The 17,880-nt window shown below is 39.5% G+C and overlaps 2 long non-coding RNA genes across 2 annotated transcripts; both read right to left on the bottom strand.

The window, feature by feature from the left end:
* Positions 1–1,809: 1,809 nt before the first annotated feature.
* Positions 1,810–8,579, bottom strand: LOC121082674. Its single transcript, XR_005826086.1, has 4 exons — positions 8,415–8,579; positions 8,258–8,316; positions 6,570–7,048; positions 1,810–2,603 (listed from the first exon to the last, which is right to left on the bottom strand). It is a non-coding gene; the product is annotated as an uncharacterized LOC121082674 (long non-coding RNA).
* A 199-nt stretch (positions 8,580–8,778) lies between these two features.
* Positions 8,779–17,584, bottom strand: LOC121082707. The gene is made up of 3 exons (XR_005826094.1): positions 17,499–17,584; positions 11,407–11,549; positions 8,779–9,469 (listed from the first exon to the last, which is right to left on the bottom strand). It is a non-coding gene; the product is annotated as an uncharacterized LOC121082707 (long non-coding RNA).
* Between the last annotated feature and the right edge of the window lie 296 nt (positions 17,585–17,880).

The raw sequence follows: 17,880 nt of genomic DNA on the forward strand, positions 1-17,880 counted from the left end.
CAAGGGATTTGGTGCTGGTACCAATTCACAGATCTACATCCTGTAGTCATTTTGTCACCTTCAAATGCCATTGAGATGCCCTGGTTAGAGTCCTCTCCCCAAACACTGCTCAGGTAACCTGTTACCATTTTTCTAGAAAAAAACCCCAACAAGCCCAAAATTACTTTTGCACATTTTTCAGAACAAAGGGACTTTAAATGTACAGAATTACAGGAGGTGATACCCTCCTCACTGGATTATAGGCAGGGCTGGCATTTGGGACATTTGGCCAGACCGAGTGACTTCTCTTTGTTCACACAGGAGTGAGCTACTCACCTGAAAAGAAAGGTCTTCATAGGATGCTTGTTCTAAATCCTCACACTGATGCTTGTATTAAACCTTAAGTGTTTGTTGATATAAAGGCAAGAGAGCATGAGTCTTTAAATTTAGCTGTAGAGCCTCAACTAGAATCTACAGTTTTACAAGAAATTTGCTATCATGCAACAAAGAAAGAAGGAAACAATCAAAACCCCAAGGCCAAATGCACCACCTTACCATTATGGAAACATGATTTTTCATGAATAGTCTTCCAATCAGGCTAATGGATATTTTTTTTTCCTTGATTAACAAGAAACCTCTGTGACCTTTATTAGAACTATGTGGGCTGCGTGCCTATGTCTAGATGGCCGTGACACACAGTTCTTAACTCCATTTTCCATTTTCAGGCCTGCTAAATTTGCATTTTGAAATTTTTGAAATTCAATTGAAAAAATTGAAAATTGCTTATTTCACCATAAACCTTCTACTAGTAGCTCCTTTTCCAGTATTAACCCAACAATTACACTAACCGATATATAGTATATTACATCTGCATTAATATAAGCAAAGCAGCACTGTCTCCGCTGAGAAGTCAGGACAGATGCCTGTCCACGGAGAACAGATTTTGGAAGCAAATAATTTTTACATTTTTAAGTCTCATGCTGAATAGGTAGGTGCTGAGAAAATAGTGGTCAAGCATGGAGGAGGAGCAGTGTGGTCTGACCTCTGGAGGAAGGAGAAACAGCACAGACAGTAGAATCTAACCGACAATAAAAGCCTTGTTGCAGCCTGCTAGTTTGATTGTGCTGCAAGTCAAGAGTGCCAAATCAAAATGCAGAAAGGCTGGAAAGTGCTGGCAGTGCTCTGGAAAAATTTGGAGGTGAAATTGGGAATCAGGGTGGTTTCCAGGGTGCGGAGCTGGTAGCTGGTGGGATCAGCCCTCCTTCTCTCAGGAGCAAGAGCCCCCCGAACACAAGACAGTCAGGGCTGCAGCTTCACCACTCCTATATCCTCCTGGATCTGGATATTAAAATATGGAAGGTTGGGCCTCCGGCCTTAAGGGCTGGCTTATACTTCCTGAAGGTCCATAAATCAGCCTCCAGGACTGAGGCTCTACGCCAGCCAGAAACTATTATTTATGGTTTGGAGACATGTTTCAGGTGCACAGGGAGCCTGAGAGCAGAGTGGATGAAGCTGTCCACACAGACATAGCGATGCTGCAGAATGAAGCTGCTTGTGCAAGCAGCCTTCAGGTACTCAAGGACTGCACAGACCAGCTCTTAGTTAGGTGTCTGAATACAGATTAAAAGGCGCTTGGTTTTCCCCAAATCATCTTTGTTCTAGGTTTCTTTACCCCTGCCATCATCCAGACAACATGCTGCCTGTAACATATCTCCCAAATCTGCTACTGGTGTTAGTACTCACAAAGAGTTTTGGAGTAAAATAGAAAATAAGATCAACTTACATGATACTATAATTCAGTATTTGTTGGGTATTTTGTTTTTACTCTAATAAAAAGGTAACTGTAATCTTTCACAAATTGTCATACACGAGGAAAAAAAAGTGTATAACAGTATGCACTGACTGCAAATACTGTATTTAAATATTCAATACAGCCGTACTTGTGCAGAACTGACATAGAAAAATCCCTTGCTCTCTCTTCCTCCTCAGTCAGCAAATCAGGTGGAGGATTTTGAACATAAATTCAGAAGGTGTTTTCATAAATAGAATATTTCAGCAGTTAAGGTTATGGTTTTAAGCTGTTCTGACTCTTCTCACATCCTCTTCCTATGCCGCGGTAGAAATAAATTAAACTCTTAAGCTGCTGCAATAACGTCTAAGAGACAAAACAGATGGAAAAAATAATGGGATAGGGTACCTTATGAGTAAGATTTTGGCAACGCAAACCAAACACCTCTGTTCTTTACCTAAATGTTTAGACTTTCAGCTGCCAAAACCAAAATAAAATTGTGGGCTTTTTAAAAAAATACGTGGTACATCTTATATATAGTACACTTCACATCTTTAAACAAAAAAAAAAGTAATATAAATCTGCACAGGGGAAAAAATACTCCAACATTCTTCACTAGATTTTGTATCAGACCCCCAGAGAGAAAGAAGGCCATACATTGCCACGCAGACATTGCAGTCCTTTGTGTCAGCAGCCACAGATCCACCAGCCTCATGCAGAGGGTCATGAAGGGCAGATGATGCTGGGCAGTTCCTCAGTTGCTCCCATCTGTGGTGGGTGCTGGGATGAGCTTGTGGGGATCCATGGAGGCCAGGGAAGACACGCCATCTCCCTCCTGGATAGAAAAGTAAGTCAGACAGGATTATGGTGGGGCCAACTGCATTGATTTGGCATGGAGCTGCTTAAAAGGAGCCCTGGAGCAGTACTGATTTCTACTTCCTTTATCACCTTGTTCCCCTTCCCATGTTCATCCCTCTCAATCCCCTTGTCTCTCCCAGTTAGGCAGCTTGTCCTGTGTGCTTTTACCCCAGTGGCCCTGGATTTGCTGTCCTAACACCCCTTTTTTGGTATTTACCGTACGGTTTGCTTGATAATCTGCCACAGCTATCTGCTAACTCCCCATTTTATTAATTATCAGGTTTGTCCATTTCTCACACTGTTATCTTGTTATTGCAGCCATAAACCAGGGTGAGCCTGGACAGCATGGACATGACTTTCTCTTTGATTTCTAGAAGGTTCAACAGCTTATTTTATTTCTATTTCGTTTGTGCAACTATACAGCCAGGGTAGGACACTCGCTTGGGTATTATTTGCTTTTGATATCGGTAGTTCCTCACACTGCTGTCTCAAACTACACATTCAGGACAGGTCGTTTGTCTGTGTACCTCAACACAGCCACGGCTCATCTTTACTAGTTATGGACTTTTTTGGTTTTTCACAAACAGCCAAACAATTTTGCCAAGGAAAAGGTATTTTCTTGACACTCACTCTGTTGCAGCATGGGCAAACACAGCCCACACAAGCTGCCCCCAGCAGAACTTAGCTGACTGCAACCAATTTTAGATTCATGGGAGGCCCAATATGGTATTTCCAAGGATTTTTCCAGCAAAGAACCTGAGAAGAAATAGGTGCAACTATCAGTTTTCAAATCTAAACACATTAAAAATAACCTGCATCCTGCTGCGTTTTCCTGACTGACAGAGAATTATCCTCCCTTACTGGAAAACCACACAATTTTTTGGAACTGTTTTTGAACCAGGTGATGAAAAACAACTGAGACCACATTTTTTTAAAATGATCTGGAAGAGAGCTTTCACGCATTTGTATAATTCTAATGCGTGCTGTAAACTTCCAGTGAGATATATCAACTTGGATTGTCACCTGCTCTCTGAACCAAGTAAGACCAAAAAACAGCAAAGTACATACCCAAGGATCCCTGTGCAAACTCATACCTATAGAATTAAATTCTTATGGAAAGTTTAAAGAAATGCAGCTAATACCTTGAAAGAAATACATTGTACGGAACCTACTCTGACTAAGAAGAGGGGAAGAAGTTAGAATTAGAGATAAGGGAAATAGAAGCCCGTATTGATATATAAGTAATAATGTGCGCATATGTGTGTAGAGTCATGCAGCTTAGAAGCACATACAGCTCTGGGGGCTTTTGGTAACTTGGGTTTAATCTGTTCCAAGTCATGATCCTCAAATTGTGTTTTCCATAATTGGTTTCAGCTGAGCTATAATGCACTGAATTTGGAAACCCTAAATCTTCTTCATCTTATGTTGTTTTTTGGAGATGACTATTATAATCAAGTTTGTATCTCATACTAGAAACAACTGCAAGAATCAAGCTAAATATTTACTGTTAGGAAAAATGTAACGCTTTTCCTTTTGAAGAGGAGCAGCTACAAAACCACCTGTAAATGTTTGTCATTTTTATTTCATATTAAAAACCAAGTTTTTATGACCTCATTCAAGAAACCCACAAGAATCTGGCTGTGCTTTTTATATTCTGTTTGTGCCCTTTACATCATTTCCTACTTCTAATAACTAATGATGATAGGTAATTACTTAACAGATGGTAAAAGCTCTTTAATTGCTTTTAAGGACTACTGAGCTTTGCTGTATTTTGGGAGCATTAACTTCTGTGACTTCTCATCTTCCTCAGGTCATTCCAAGTTTGTTCAGCCATCATTAAATATTCAAGGGCCTGGGCTATTTTTTTTTTTTTTTTCCCCTCCAGCACCACTGAACGCGAGGTCAGTAACGTGTTCCTTCAGACTGTTGTTATTTCAAATACATTTCTTTTGTGAGGCCACTCTTAACACTGAGAAAGCATCACCCTTCCCTTTTCTCCCCAGGTCTGGTCGGCACATCAGCCCATGCGGCCCAGGGCGGCTGACCTTTAGTTAGCAGCACTGCATCTTTCTCTCTTTCCTCTAGCAACCTACTATGAGACCATTAAGAGGAGGCCAGGGGGGGGGAAGAAAAAGTCAAACCTCAAAGCTAAGTGGGCTGGTCTCATTAATGCCTTACACTGCATTTCCATTATCTCCTGAGTAACACAGGCAGGAGACATTTCCAAATCAGAGGGGGTAAAACTGAGGAAGGAAATTAATTGTTTAACACAAACACAGTTAGTGACCCTTTTTATAGTCCCCTTGCACTCTGAATAAATTGCACATTATCCAAAGTAACTGCTAGCCTAATTAGTCAAGGTACACTATACGCCACCAACAACTTCACTGAATGCTTTTTTCAGTTCTAATAGCTGTTTGTCTGCGTTTGTATGTAAATGCATACGAGTAGCTGTGGTAAAAGACACCAAACCAACTGAAATAAATTTACTGCCTCACAAATTAGCAAAGAGTATGTCTAGAAACAAATAATTCAATTTTATGATTGCTGCTAAAATAAACTATATGGCTTTTGCATTTTGCATGAGACTGCGAAGCCTGAAATAATAAACAAATAAAGTCAGGATGATTTCTTCATATTTAGGATCAACAGCCCTCCTGGTATATAGCGAAGGTTACAATTGATTAAGTTGTACATTTTTCTTTTGATGCAGGGAGCTACACACAGGGTACTAGATAGACAATACATAAGTTCTGTTAAGTGTACCCAGAAGTGTGATTTATTATTAAAAATATATCTTTATAACTGACTTGTTGCTTGAAATAAAATAGGTACATAATATGAATGTAACAAATGGATTTTAAGGTAGAGGTTGTGAAACTTTTATTTGAAGCGTGCAGTGTAAAGGTTTGGTTCCCTGGGAGGAACTCTGAGTCAGCCCTGCATACAGACAGGCTGAAAATCTTCCTCCCTCCTTCCTTTTGCTAAGGGATGGCCATTTATCGCCTTCGTATACCAGTGTGTATTTATAGTAAGGTGGCTGTCCATGACTACGTGAGACTCAATAGCATTGCCACCTTTTATGATGCTTGGGTAGTGTTCTGATATTTAAGAAACAGCCCCTGGAGTCATATAATGCATCTGTTCTCGCCACTAAGAAAAGCATGGGGTGACGTGCTTATTTTCCCCTCTATACCTCTGAATTGCTGGGAGCAGAGATATCTACTTCCCATTTGTATGCACTGAATCCGAGTACCTCCTCTAACATTGCAATTTCATTTTTGATTGAGAAGAAAATGATAGTTATTTGCCCAATGAAAACCCAAACATGACCTCAACTTGTATTTTGTTCAATAATCTCCAGTACATTTAGCAAACTGCTGCTCTGAGCAGATTATGTTCAAACATAGCGTGAATACTTATAATCATCGCCAGGAAAAAAAAAAAGAAAAGGGACTCGCTAGTTATTAATTTTAGATGTACTAAGCACTTCCTTTGCAATTCCATTGTCATCTAGCATCATTGTACCATAAATTTAGAGTGTTGCCTGGAACAGCTCTGCGTTGTTTTGTAACATGACTCCTTATGTTTTCGCAAGTTTAAGCAGATACAGCTCATTGTATAAGCCATTTGCATTTACTACTCTTTAGGAAGATAAGAGATACAATCTAAAAACTTAAAATAGAGATATCTTTACACAGCTTAATAAATTGCTATGAATAAGCAAAATCCTCAATTATGTTACGCTCTAAATTAGCCTGGGTTTTCCATGAGTTTGTAACCGATCGGGGGAAATAATGAACAAAACAGAACAAACCAACCATAAGTCTTGGAAGGTGCCGTATGCATAAAGCCAGAGAGATGATGGAACGAGGAATAATCACACTTTTGAGGAGCCACTGGGAGGTAATTCTTATGCCCCATTTTGCACTGTTTTTCTTACCTGCGATCCGAACTATGGATCCTGACATGCCACACAGGATTCCCTCCTGAGAAGGACTCTGAGGTTTGGCTCTTGTTTTCCTGAAGATGGATAAACCACTGCCAAGTACAACGGATCAGTGTGTGCACACTTACTGCACTGTTTCTGAAAACCAGGGTGTGGGCCACTCTTGAGAAACAGAGGTAAAAATAAAAGCTGAGGAATCAGCTCTTTCTGTAGCCAGAGGAAAGCTGGTCTTCAGACCCCCAGCCGGTTGCAGCTGGGCTGTGTGCTCCTCCCTGGCCTGCCAAACCCTTCGGCTGGTGCTGCCCGTTTCGCTGTCTTCTTCAGTACCCTCTCAAATCACTCAGAAAAGCCTTCTCACGTGAAGGACTGTGTGGAAGAGATAGCTAAGCTCTCCTCCACCGGGGCTAGCATCCAAGCATGGCTTTGGAGGGATGAGTCGAGCCTACATTCCCAGCTCCGGGAAGTACCCCTGCCTGAAACACAAGGGAAAGAAACACAGAGTGTGTGCCTCAAAATCTCTTCCAGGATACTTTTTTTTTTTTCCTTTTTTTCTTTCTTTTATATTTTTTTAAACTTAATCTCAGAAAGAAGTATTTTTACATTCTAATATACTGGTGAATCAAACAAAATCATATCATGGGACTCTGCATCAACAGTAGGTATATACAATATATAGTATTTACTCTTGCAGCCTGACAAAAGAAATGGAGTTCCTCTTACATACCATATTTTAAAAGCTGAAGCAGAAAACATCCTTTCCCTGCCTGAAATAATGTAAAAGGTTTATTGCGGGAAAACAGAGTTCTATTCTTTGACAACGAGCTGTAACATTCTGTGGGTACTTAGAAAAGCTGACAGGAAACAATGTGTTTGCAACTAAGATTTGTGCATTTTTTCTATCTTTTTTTTCTTTTATTTTTTTTTTTTTTTCTAAATGCAAGCCTCACGTACTTTGAAGTCCTCCAAGATCCACTAAAAGCAAGCATTTTGCAGGAGGGTCCCTGAACCTTACAGAATTAAACTCCTGAATAGTCTATCGCTTTAGTTACAGTACATGATTTCCAGCCCCAGCAAGCGTGCTAAGCTAATTCACAGCAAACCACAGACTTGCCATCATTCTGAGTGTGCCAGGCTGGAGCCATTTCTGAGACAAAGCACGATCCTGAAGCATTTTAGCCTTTCCACCCTTGATAAAAGCAAAACATACATAGGAAGAGGAAACAAATAGTACTTATGGTTTAATTAAGGGCTGAAAAGCCACAGGTATCTTCTGATATTTGAACTAATCACAATACAAAATTTTCATTTGCCACATATTTTTAGATTCGCTGCATTTTCATGGCTTTAGCAGAAGGCATGTGCATGAATGTGTTTTCAAGGTTCTTAGCTAACGGGTTTCTTCCTGTCTTTATCGTATTTCTTTTGATTGAAACACTAATATTAGGGCTGCTTCAACTGCCTCTGGGTAATGCAGCACAGAACTAGCACTATAGTAAAACTCCCTCGGTGCTAAAACAATCACATTAGCAGGACCTCTGTGAATTTGTAATTATAAAGCAAAACTATTTCACAAAGCAAAATAAGGATATTGACTTTACTAAGCATGACAGCAGGTCAGTCTGGGGAAAGGACATAAAAATGTGTGGAAGAAAACATCAGTAAATAATATATATTCACATCACCTGTCCCGCTCAAACTGTTTAAAGCACTGCTAGGAGTCACCTCTGAGCCAGTGGGCCTTCTAGAAAAGACAAGAGAGAAATCAACATCTGACTGACACAGCCCCCACAGCATGCTCCAGGATCCTCTCCCCACATCTGGCATCTGCTTGAAGCTTACTTTGATTCGCTGCCTTCCTTCCAAGGACCTCTGGGAAGGAAGAGGAAAGGAGATCTCACCTTAAGGGAGAATTGACTGGCACCTGGGATCTCTGGATCCAGGGGCCCTCTGGGGTGTGCTGGTGCAGAAGTACCCACGGAGAGCGGGGACAGTCCCTATGGACAACCCGTATCTTGAGAAATAAAGATGGGGATAAAATTCAGTACTTCCACAGATCCTGGAGTATCTAGCTATAAGATTTCTAATTCAGATTGCATTTACTCTAAGGAGATTTCTAATCAGAGCAGGTGTGTGTGGACCTGGTCCATCACTTCAAAACTTCAGTAGAGACATCAGAATCTAGCTCAAGGGTTTTATCAGAGAATAGAGTACAAGAATGGCCGGTTTTCATTCTTTGGTTGGAACCTACTAAGTTGCCATTAGTAGAATAATGCACCAAAAGTGGATCAGGACAAACTCAATAGATCATATTAAGATCTTTATCCTATTGAACACTTGTGTGAGTCAGCATAAGGAATTACAGTCCACATCAAGCTACTATAAAACAGATACTTGCAAAGCCCATCCCATGCTTTGCTCTTACACCGTGAGGATATTTCATGTTGTGTGCATCCTGCCTTGGTTCAGCCTTGTGTCTGGTTATGCAGGGGATGGAGCAGGGTACTTCTTTGTGCAGCTTGCCGGGGAATTAAGAAGAGGAGGGCAAAGTAGCCTGCAGTGACCTGCTGTCTGTTGGGGCCGGGGTGCCTAGCAGCAGAAAGGGGTGAAAGAATGGTCTTTCTGTTCTCCTGTTGCTCTATGAGAAACTCTACAGGCATTTTTCATAACGTAATAGCTCTGCTTGCATAGCTAATGCTTCTGTGGAAAGGTATCTGTGTTGTAGGAAAGTACTGAGCAGTGCTGCCAAAGTACTGTGAAAGTTTGCAAATCCAAATGACTATTTTGAAAGCTCTGACAGAAGACTTGAAGACTGTGAAGTAAACTTCATAGCACTTATTCATCATCCCAATAATCCTCACAAAATAGAAGCTGTGAATCTTCTGCAGACGGGGAGGCTAGGGGGAAGAAAAAAAAATGTTGGTGGTAGTATCTATGTTTCTTCTATACTCTTATAGCACTTTTTTTTTTTTTTTTTAAACATCCTTTTCTCCACTCTAGTGGAAGGAAAAATAATTAGAAAGAGGAAAAAATAGATTAAATTATATTAAAACTTGATTGTTAGCTAGCAGCTGTGATTCTGATGGTCTGGTGCTTAAATCTACATGATGCTTTCAGGAGCTCTATAGTGCTACCACCATTTGTAATTCCAAAGCTAAAAGAAAAGCACGATTTGAGATAGATGATATGAAATAAAGATAACTCATGGTATTACGATTTTACCCCCTTTTCTTTTTCTATTTAATTTTCTATGGTTGAAGAAAAGATACAAACAGGTGCATATTTCTTGTTTTTTTACAGCTAAAAATTCAAACATTTTTGAAAGGTGTAAAAGTATTGTGGCTGTGTGTCTACACCAACATCCTGACCCCTGAACTACATGCACCTGCATTTTCATTTAAGGAACCAATCTTTTTTAATCTTGACAAGTGAAATAAAAAGGATTTTGGAATGAAATGACAGGTTTTATTTTTAAACACAGGCTTGCATCTAGTATTACACCCCATAGTCTCAGTCTGTACAATTAATATTATCCATCTGATGAAAAGGGAATCCTGTTTTCCCTGGCAATAAGAAATAATTTTATACAAGACTACGTTTTGAAGAAAGGGGTCAACTATGGACAAGAATTTCTTACTGTAGGAAAAGGTTTCTATAACCCTATGGCTGGAAAAAGTTATCTTGGAAAAACAGATCAGACAATTTTCTTTAGAGCTCAGCCATTACGAAGTGTGTTTGTTGTTGTTGTTTTTTTTTTAATCCTTGGAAATCCACCTTCTCTGCTAGCATCTTGGAGATTCTTTCTCTTTATATTAAATAAGGATAGATTTTCTTATATAAAACATTTGTGGAAAGAAAAATCCTGCTTAATTCTTCATAGCAGATCTTTGAGCATAAAATTCCATAAGTGACTCCATGTCGCTCTGAAAAATGGGAATGGAGCTCTGCTTACAGCTTACAGGCTCTGACTCTGCTCTAGGCAGGCACTATAAAGATAAAGATGAACATTATTCAGCTAAATCACTTCATTTCCACCCTTACACTTCAGTACATGTTGAATGTGATTTCAGGAATGATCATATCTGAGCTTTGGACTTTCAAAGAACCGAGAAAAACATGTGCCGCTTAAAAGCTTTTTTTTTTAAAAAAATCTGGGAATACAAACTGTGGCCGGCACCATAATGCAAGCAGAGTAAGGCACACAAGGACATCCCTCTGGAAACACTTGAAGGAATTTAGACTTCCATGCTGCTGAAATTAGTAATATTATTTGCCCCATTTAACAGTGGGTGCTCAATTATTTCTTTTGAGCAACATTACTGTTACTCTAACGTTCAGTTTAGGAAATTGAAATATGCTTGGGGAAAATTATGGATAACATTTTTCACACTTTTACTTAAGGTTCTTTTTGATCATTAACAAAACGTACCTCATGTAAACTGAATGCACCACATCATCTTGTAGTTATACAAGTAAAATTCACTTTCTGATTAAAATTACACCTATTCGGGTTGCATGCAGAAACACGTAGCCATCTATTCTAGTAGTTTTATCTTGTAAATGTAAGAAGGACCAGAATGAGGCATGCAAAAGTCATTATATGTAGATATGTATGCAATATAGGTGCATTCTAGCTTAACTTGAGACTGGGGTGGACAAGAACATGTGCTCTTTAACCTCCTTCCCACCGGTGCCCTAGAGAAATGCTATCTGTGTTGCTTCTTAACGATCTTACCAGTAAACCTACACAATGTCTCTTGCATTTTAATATTTCAAAGTCATTGTTTTGTTGGGGTTATGACCAATCATACCAGTCATCAGTTTATTTCCTTACCTTCTTGTCTCTGTCCTTTGGTGGTACCCTTCCGTGTACTGGCATTAAACTGGCACTTCAGAGATCTGGAGTTGTATTTTAGTTCTGGGTGTGGGCAGGCTGTAACCCAATGGGATCTGGCAGTGCTTCACACTTTTCAAAGCCTGAAATAGTAATACCAATACATTATTAAATGACAGCTTTAAAATAATACAGCAACAAGTAAGTTCTTTCATAACAGCACACAAAAATAATTGCCCTAATACATTTCTATCCAGAGTGTACCTTACATACCATGGAAAAGTTGGTTCTTTCAGAGAGTGCAGTGCAGTTTTGCTAAAACAAGGCTCACAGAGCCCAGATAATATTGAGTGTAAGCTTCCAGCATTTTACAATCCTCTGAAAACTAGAAATCTGAAAATACAGGTTTGCCCATTCCCAAACAGTGCATTTCCCATCTGCTAACAGAAACGTGTGTCACAAAAATATTCTGTTCAGAATGTTTCTTACTGTAGTATCACTTAAATACTTGCAGAAAGGGAGAAGAAAGAAAACTTTGAATTATAAACAAGAAATTTACTAATCATGATCAATCACTTTTTTTAAAAAAACCCACCTGTGCTTACAACAAACCACAAAATATTTCCATAGACCCAGGAATTTAGATGATACAGTGTTTCAGAAATTTTCTGCCAGAGGGACATTTTTTTTCCTTCAAGAATTTTTGATACATCAGCAGCCATATGCTTTAGTTTACTGGTTTATGCTGATTTCAGTGACATTTTGCTTCTGACGAGAAAAATCTAAGTGATCTAAAAATCTATGTGATGTTTCAAAACAAGTTTTCACTTAAAATGTGTAACACATATGCACAAACCTTTGAAAGAAGACAGATTTTGATTTGATCAAAACTTCTCAGTGATATAATGAAGAAATGTAAATTTTACTACAGAAAAATAAGCAGAAGTCATGAGAGAAGAATAAACTGTCACTGAAGAAGACTGAGCCTTGGTGTTATGGAAAACCCTCGCTACTGTTGGGCAATTGTTATTTTTTTCCACTGGCCAGGCAACATCACTGCAGAATTTCCTTTTTTGGTCAGAATTTAGGAATGTGTTAGATGTACATATTCTTGACCCAGCCTCACTGAAAGAGAATGGATTAGGGATAACTTCCAACCACAAATTTTTTTAGCTTTATGATTTCTATAGTAAATTAATACCCTCTGGACAACAAAAAGACATCTCTTCAAGTATGCTTGTGCCTTTTGAAAAGAACATAGTGTCTAGTAGAATGCTGAGGAGCATGTGAAAAAACTGTTTCCTAACTCAGATTCATCTTGATAAGAGTTAGTTACCTGATCTATGTAGGAATAGTTGAAAATTAGATTAAATACATTAATACCTTTGAAAACTGTCCCAAATTCTAGGGTTACTGGTTAAACAGACTAACTTTTTTAACTTCCTCTATTAAAACAATGGTGATTACAGAGTGCTTTGATGTTCTGCTTTCATATGAACCGGAGATACTAAAACAGATGTGTTCAAATACAGGATACTATGTTATTAATGAAATTAAGTTGAATTTTTAAGAATGTGATCTAGCGTGTGGATTTGCATTAGAAAAACGTTTGGGGAGATTCCATAAACAAGTAAATCCACTTGGGATGCAGGACTTCTTGACTCAGAATTATAGTGCAGGTATTGACAGCCTGTTTGTAAGTGAATATCATGGCCCTTTCATGAGTAACAAGTCTCCAACGAGGTTCCAATGAAAGATGCACAGAACTGAACTTATTTCTGATCCCTTTTTGGAATGTGTGGAGCCGTTCAGTTTATGGCTTCCGGCAAATCTGGTGCTGTTTTAAGAACTTGATATCAATACTTTTGACAATGGAAGAAAAAAGGGAAATAGGACTTTGACCCTGATTTATGGAACAACCTGCATTCTTTTTAATCCAGAAAGACTGCATTCATTTTGTTCTTACAGAAAAAAACAACTATGACATTTTTCCAGGTATCTTCCATGAGATTCAGCTACTGCCATCTATTGATATATATTGTGAAGGGTCACTATGAAAGTGCACATCTTCACTTTCTCACCCCTGTAAAATATCAGAGGTGAGAAAAGGACACTGAAAGAATGCTTCTCCTTCCCAGCAGTGAAAAACAGTGATTTTTGAAATGCAAGAAAATATCAGTAGTAGTTTGAGGGTGGGGTAAAGGCATGAGCTACTTTTATTTTAGAGATAAATTTTCCAAACAAGAAGGGCAACATCTGCATATATATAGGGGTGGTCTATCACTAAATGACTTATCTAACAAACTCGTCTGAGATGCATAGTTGTGTTATCCTCATTAGCTTGTATATAGGTGAGTTGGCCAATGTTCAGCTCTTTAACAGCAGCCCAGTCTCACTGGACATGCTCATTCTCCAAGCCTTTGGAAAACAGCCTGTTTCCAACCATCTGTGGAAGGAAGGCACTGACCTGAATTAATTAACTGAAATCAAGCCAGTTTTATAAAAGAACAAGACCAAAGAGAGAGACAAACTGAATCAGAATAAGAAGCAAGCCGTGACTTTCAGCAAAGCCCTGACTATGTGATCAGGAACAAACCATGACTTTGAGGAAGTGGCCACTATGGCTAAGGAAAGTAGCTGAAGCAGAGCGACCTCATGGGAGTGAAGGAGAAAGCAAGGCAGGGTCTGAGGTAGAATTTAGTAATTTCTTGTTATTGCATATCACAGCAAAACACTGCCATCCCTCACCATCTCTGGTTTCTCTTGTGCTGAGCAGTAAAAGCAGTCATTACCTCCTCTACTCTAGGACCCAAGGACTGACAGCTATATAATACACCTAAGGGCTTTTTGAATATTATTGCTCTCCCTTTCACAAATGAACAGCAAGGCTATTGCCAGGCTTTCGTGAACATTTCTTCTCTCAGTGCCTCTGTCATCTTCAGTTGATCGTACCAAGATAAGAATTTTTCCCTTCTGAAAACAAGCTTAGCTCACCTATACAGAAATCTGCTTTATTAATTTGTTTTCAGCCAAGATACAAAGTATCTACTGCATGCTTCCTACATTTTGTCAACATCTTGCTAATTACTTAAACAACACAGTTTTCTTCTTTTTTTTTTTTTTTTTTTTTTTTTTAATGAGACATACTGGGAAGAGGGAAAGCCTGTCTTCAGTTACTCATTTCATTTATTCAAATTACAGCTTTCCAATCCAATACTGCAGAAAAAGTGCTCCAGGGTAAATTTGGAAGTCTGTTTCATTATGATCTTTTAAGTATAATGCAATTAGAATCATGCCATGAATGACTAACAGTTTAGAAGCAATTATTTTATGACTAGGTGAATGCCTACCTCACAGCAAATATTTCTCACATTTTTGTGTGCTAGTCTTTTCAGCTGGTGCTAAGAAGATTAGCAAGATTAAATAAGCATTTATAGCCATGAAAGGAAACCAAGAGCAACCCGATTTGTTTGAGGAAGCTGAACTGGGAAACCGGAGAACTCGGGCCAGCTGTGTGTCCTGCAGCACAAGCTGGAAGGTATTGGGGGCCCGAGGACTCCGTGTCCTGGGAATCAGGCCCGTCAGAGGTTGCTGACCCATGGCCAAGCTCTCTTTGATAACTGTGAGGCGGGAGGTTAGTCTCAGCCTCTGCCTGAGAGGTGAGGGCTAGGGAGGTGGAAGCACACGGCTCCATCGCAGTGCGGTTTAGCACAGAAGCATGATGGACGCTGAGAAAATGGAAAGGAATTAGCATTAACAAACCAATTAACTGCTCTAATAGAGAGTGCTAAAATGTGTGGATATCCTTACTGATACTATGGGTGTTATTCAGGCAATTACAACTACTTTACTCTCTACTAGGGATACAAAAGTCATAGACATCAGTACCCAATTTGGCTATGTTTTCACTTATACTGTTCCAGTGTTTTGACAGCACAGGTTGTCCAGAATTACCATTTTATTTTAGCCAGCAGCTCCTGCTGCTTTCTCAGGCTCCTGAGCAGCTCTGTGACAATGCCTGGGCTGCACAGCTCCACACCACCCCTTCCCCATTGAAAAATCCATCATTCATACAGAAACCACAGATGGAACTATGCACATCCTTCCCAAATCTTGTGGCTCGCACTAAAGCTGTATCTGAGAAGTTCAGGGAGTGATGCTCAGGGCTTGAGCCCAAGAATCAAGCCCTGGGAGTGCTTTCAGGTTCCTGGCTTCCAGGTAGGAATGAAGGCCATCAAGCTGAGCCAACACCCAGCTCCTTGTCCTCAGAGTCTCTGCTTGAGTTTATGGCTCCCAACGCTCCTGGGCTCCCCTGTGTGAATTCAGGGCACTTCTGCTGCAAGAGCCCAGCTACAACAGAGAGCTTCCAGGATTGCCGCAGTTTTCAGGTGACCTGACAGCCATCAGAAACTCACCTCTGATTTGACAATTATTTTAGAAACTATCAAAATTATAGCTGAAACACACACAAGTGATCCCTTCAGCCATTTGAAGGGATTCTGCCCTTTGTCATTAGGATTGTGAAGTTTAGCATCCGTTATTTGCCATTCCACATGAAAAAGAGCAAATAAAAAGTGCATCGCTGGTTGCTTCTTCACTAGAATGTTGTGCAAGAATAATGAGCCTTTTCAACTTGAAAATGGAGCTCCACACATTTGTGGTGGAACTCCCATTTTAAGGACTTTAAGCTCACCAGAAGCACATCCTTCCTTTCATCACTACTCTATTTTCCTCTTAAAATAAAAGTTACATTACTTAGTATTGTAACAGTCTGCATATAATCTGCTGAGAATAAACACCCATGTAATGAGTCTGAAATGATATGGTAATTTCTTAATTCAAAATAATTACATGGCTATTTGTGCCCTCTAAAATAAGGTATTACTTATTCAGCCCAAACAAATTGCTATTTGCCCAGGTTTTGAACTCTGGTAAACAGTAGCACAGCAGTCATCTGAATGCTGAATCCTGAAACAATTTTATGTTAGATGTTTACTTACACAGAAATGGAAACAAATATTTGTCAAGGCAACAAGCAGGTTTTAGCACAACCAAGGGAAAACCAACAGAAAGCCCTTGAAAACATGGCCAAGTCAGAGTGCTACAAGGGCACCAGCTGGCTCAAAGTCACCCAGGTGCCCTCTAAAACATCTCACAAGCTTGAAAATGTTAGATGAAAGAACAGGATTTGTTTAGTTTATTTTGGCTTGTCGTTTGCGTCTTAGTGAGCTGCCTATCTCCCTGCACCGCCTGGAGATACAGATAGGAAAGCCACTGCGGAGACACAAACTGGAAGGAAGGAAAGCAGGAGCGAGGGCAGACATACATTCAAGCCATTGATTCCAGCCAGCTTTCCTCCAAGTCAATAAAGTATCTTTCTCTGGCTTTAATGGAGGCTGGAGAAGGCCTGGATTTCAGAGCGCTCACAAGATTTAAAAGTCGCTTCATTCTAAGCAGTTGTAGGCGGCTTTTCATTAACTTGAGTAATGTGAGCTAAAGCCATGGATGCTCATGACTACTGTCTTCTCAAAGGTAATTCTCTGCTTTCTGGAATGACTGATAATGAAGGACTTGCAAGCGGACTGATGCTGCTTTGTGGATGAAGGCAGAGCCCCTCAACACCCAGCGTGGAGATCAAGTCCTCCACAGACAGGCACAAATGTGCTCCAGGCATTGAGTGAACTACATGAGTGGACTAAAATGAGTGCATTGCTTTTCATTTGTGATGATTAAATATTTGGGCCCGGAATGAAAATTAAATCTACACTTAATTTTGTACTCCTGTATCGCGCAGCTACTCCTCATTTATTTCCCTTGTCATTTAAAGACGTTAGATTGAATACTTATATTTTTGGAGTTACTGACTTCATGAGGTAGACCTATATGCAAGATCTGGCATGCTGTTTCCTACTTCCAGGAAAAAAAAGGAAGCAGCTGAAATCTAGTCCATCCCAATTTATTACAACTTGGGTGAGAAATAAAGCTCAGTAATCAATTTTTCCACTTCAAAAAGAGGCAACCTGAAGCAGCAAGATTTTCAGAGGCTCATAGAAATAATGTAGGCTCTCTTTTTTCAAATGTTTTCAACTTACAACAGGGAGATCCAAAACGTATGATGACTCTAACAGAATCGCCGCTTTGCATCCAGAGGCACCTCAGACCTGCTGCTAACAAGAGTCACCTGTAAGGAAGAAAAGGATTGCTTATTTTCTGCTAACATATATGCAGAAGAAAAAAAAAGTAAAACTGCATGACTTAAGTGGTAGCATTCATTTTTATGCACAGCTTTAAATTTTTGTTTCAGCATTCCGTGCCTCTTCATGTGTTTGTATATCATAGTTGGACTATTCCAATATTTTCACTTACCAATCTTGCTGCAGAAAAATCAACATTGTACTCATTGCTTCATTTGCTGAAGATGTTAAAGGTATTATCTGGAAAAATTACAACTCTTTTTAGCATTGATAGAGTTAG

Source organism: Falco naumanni, chromosome 1, assembly GCF_017639655.2.
Source record: "Falco naumanni isolate bFalNau1 chromosome 1, bFalNau1.pat, whole genome shotgun sequence".
Lineage (NCBI taxonomy): Eukaryota > Metazoa > Chordata > Aves > Falconiformes > Falconidae > Falco > Falco naumanni.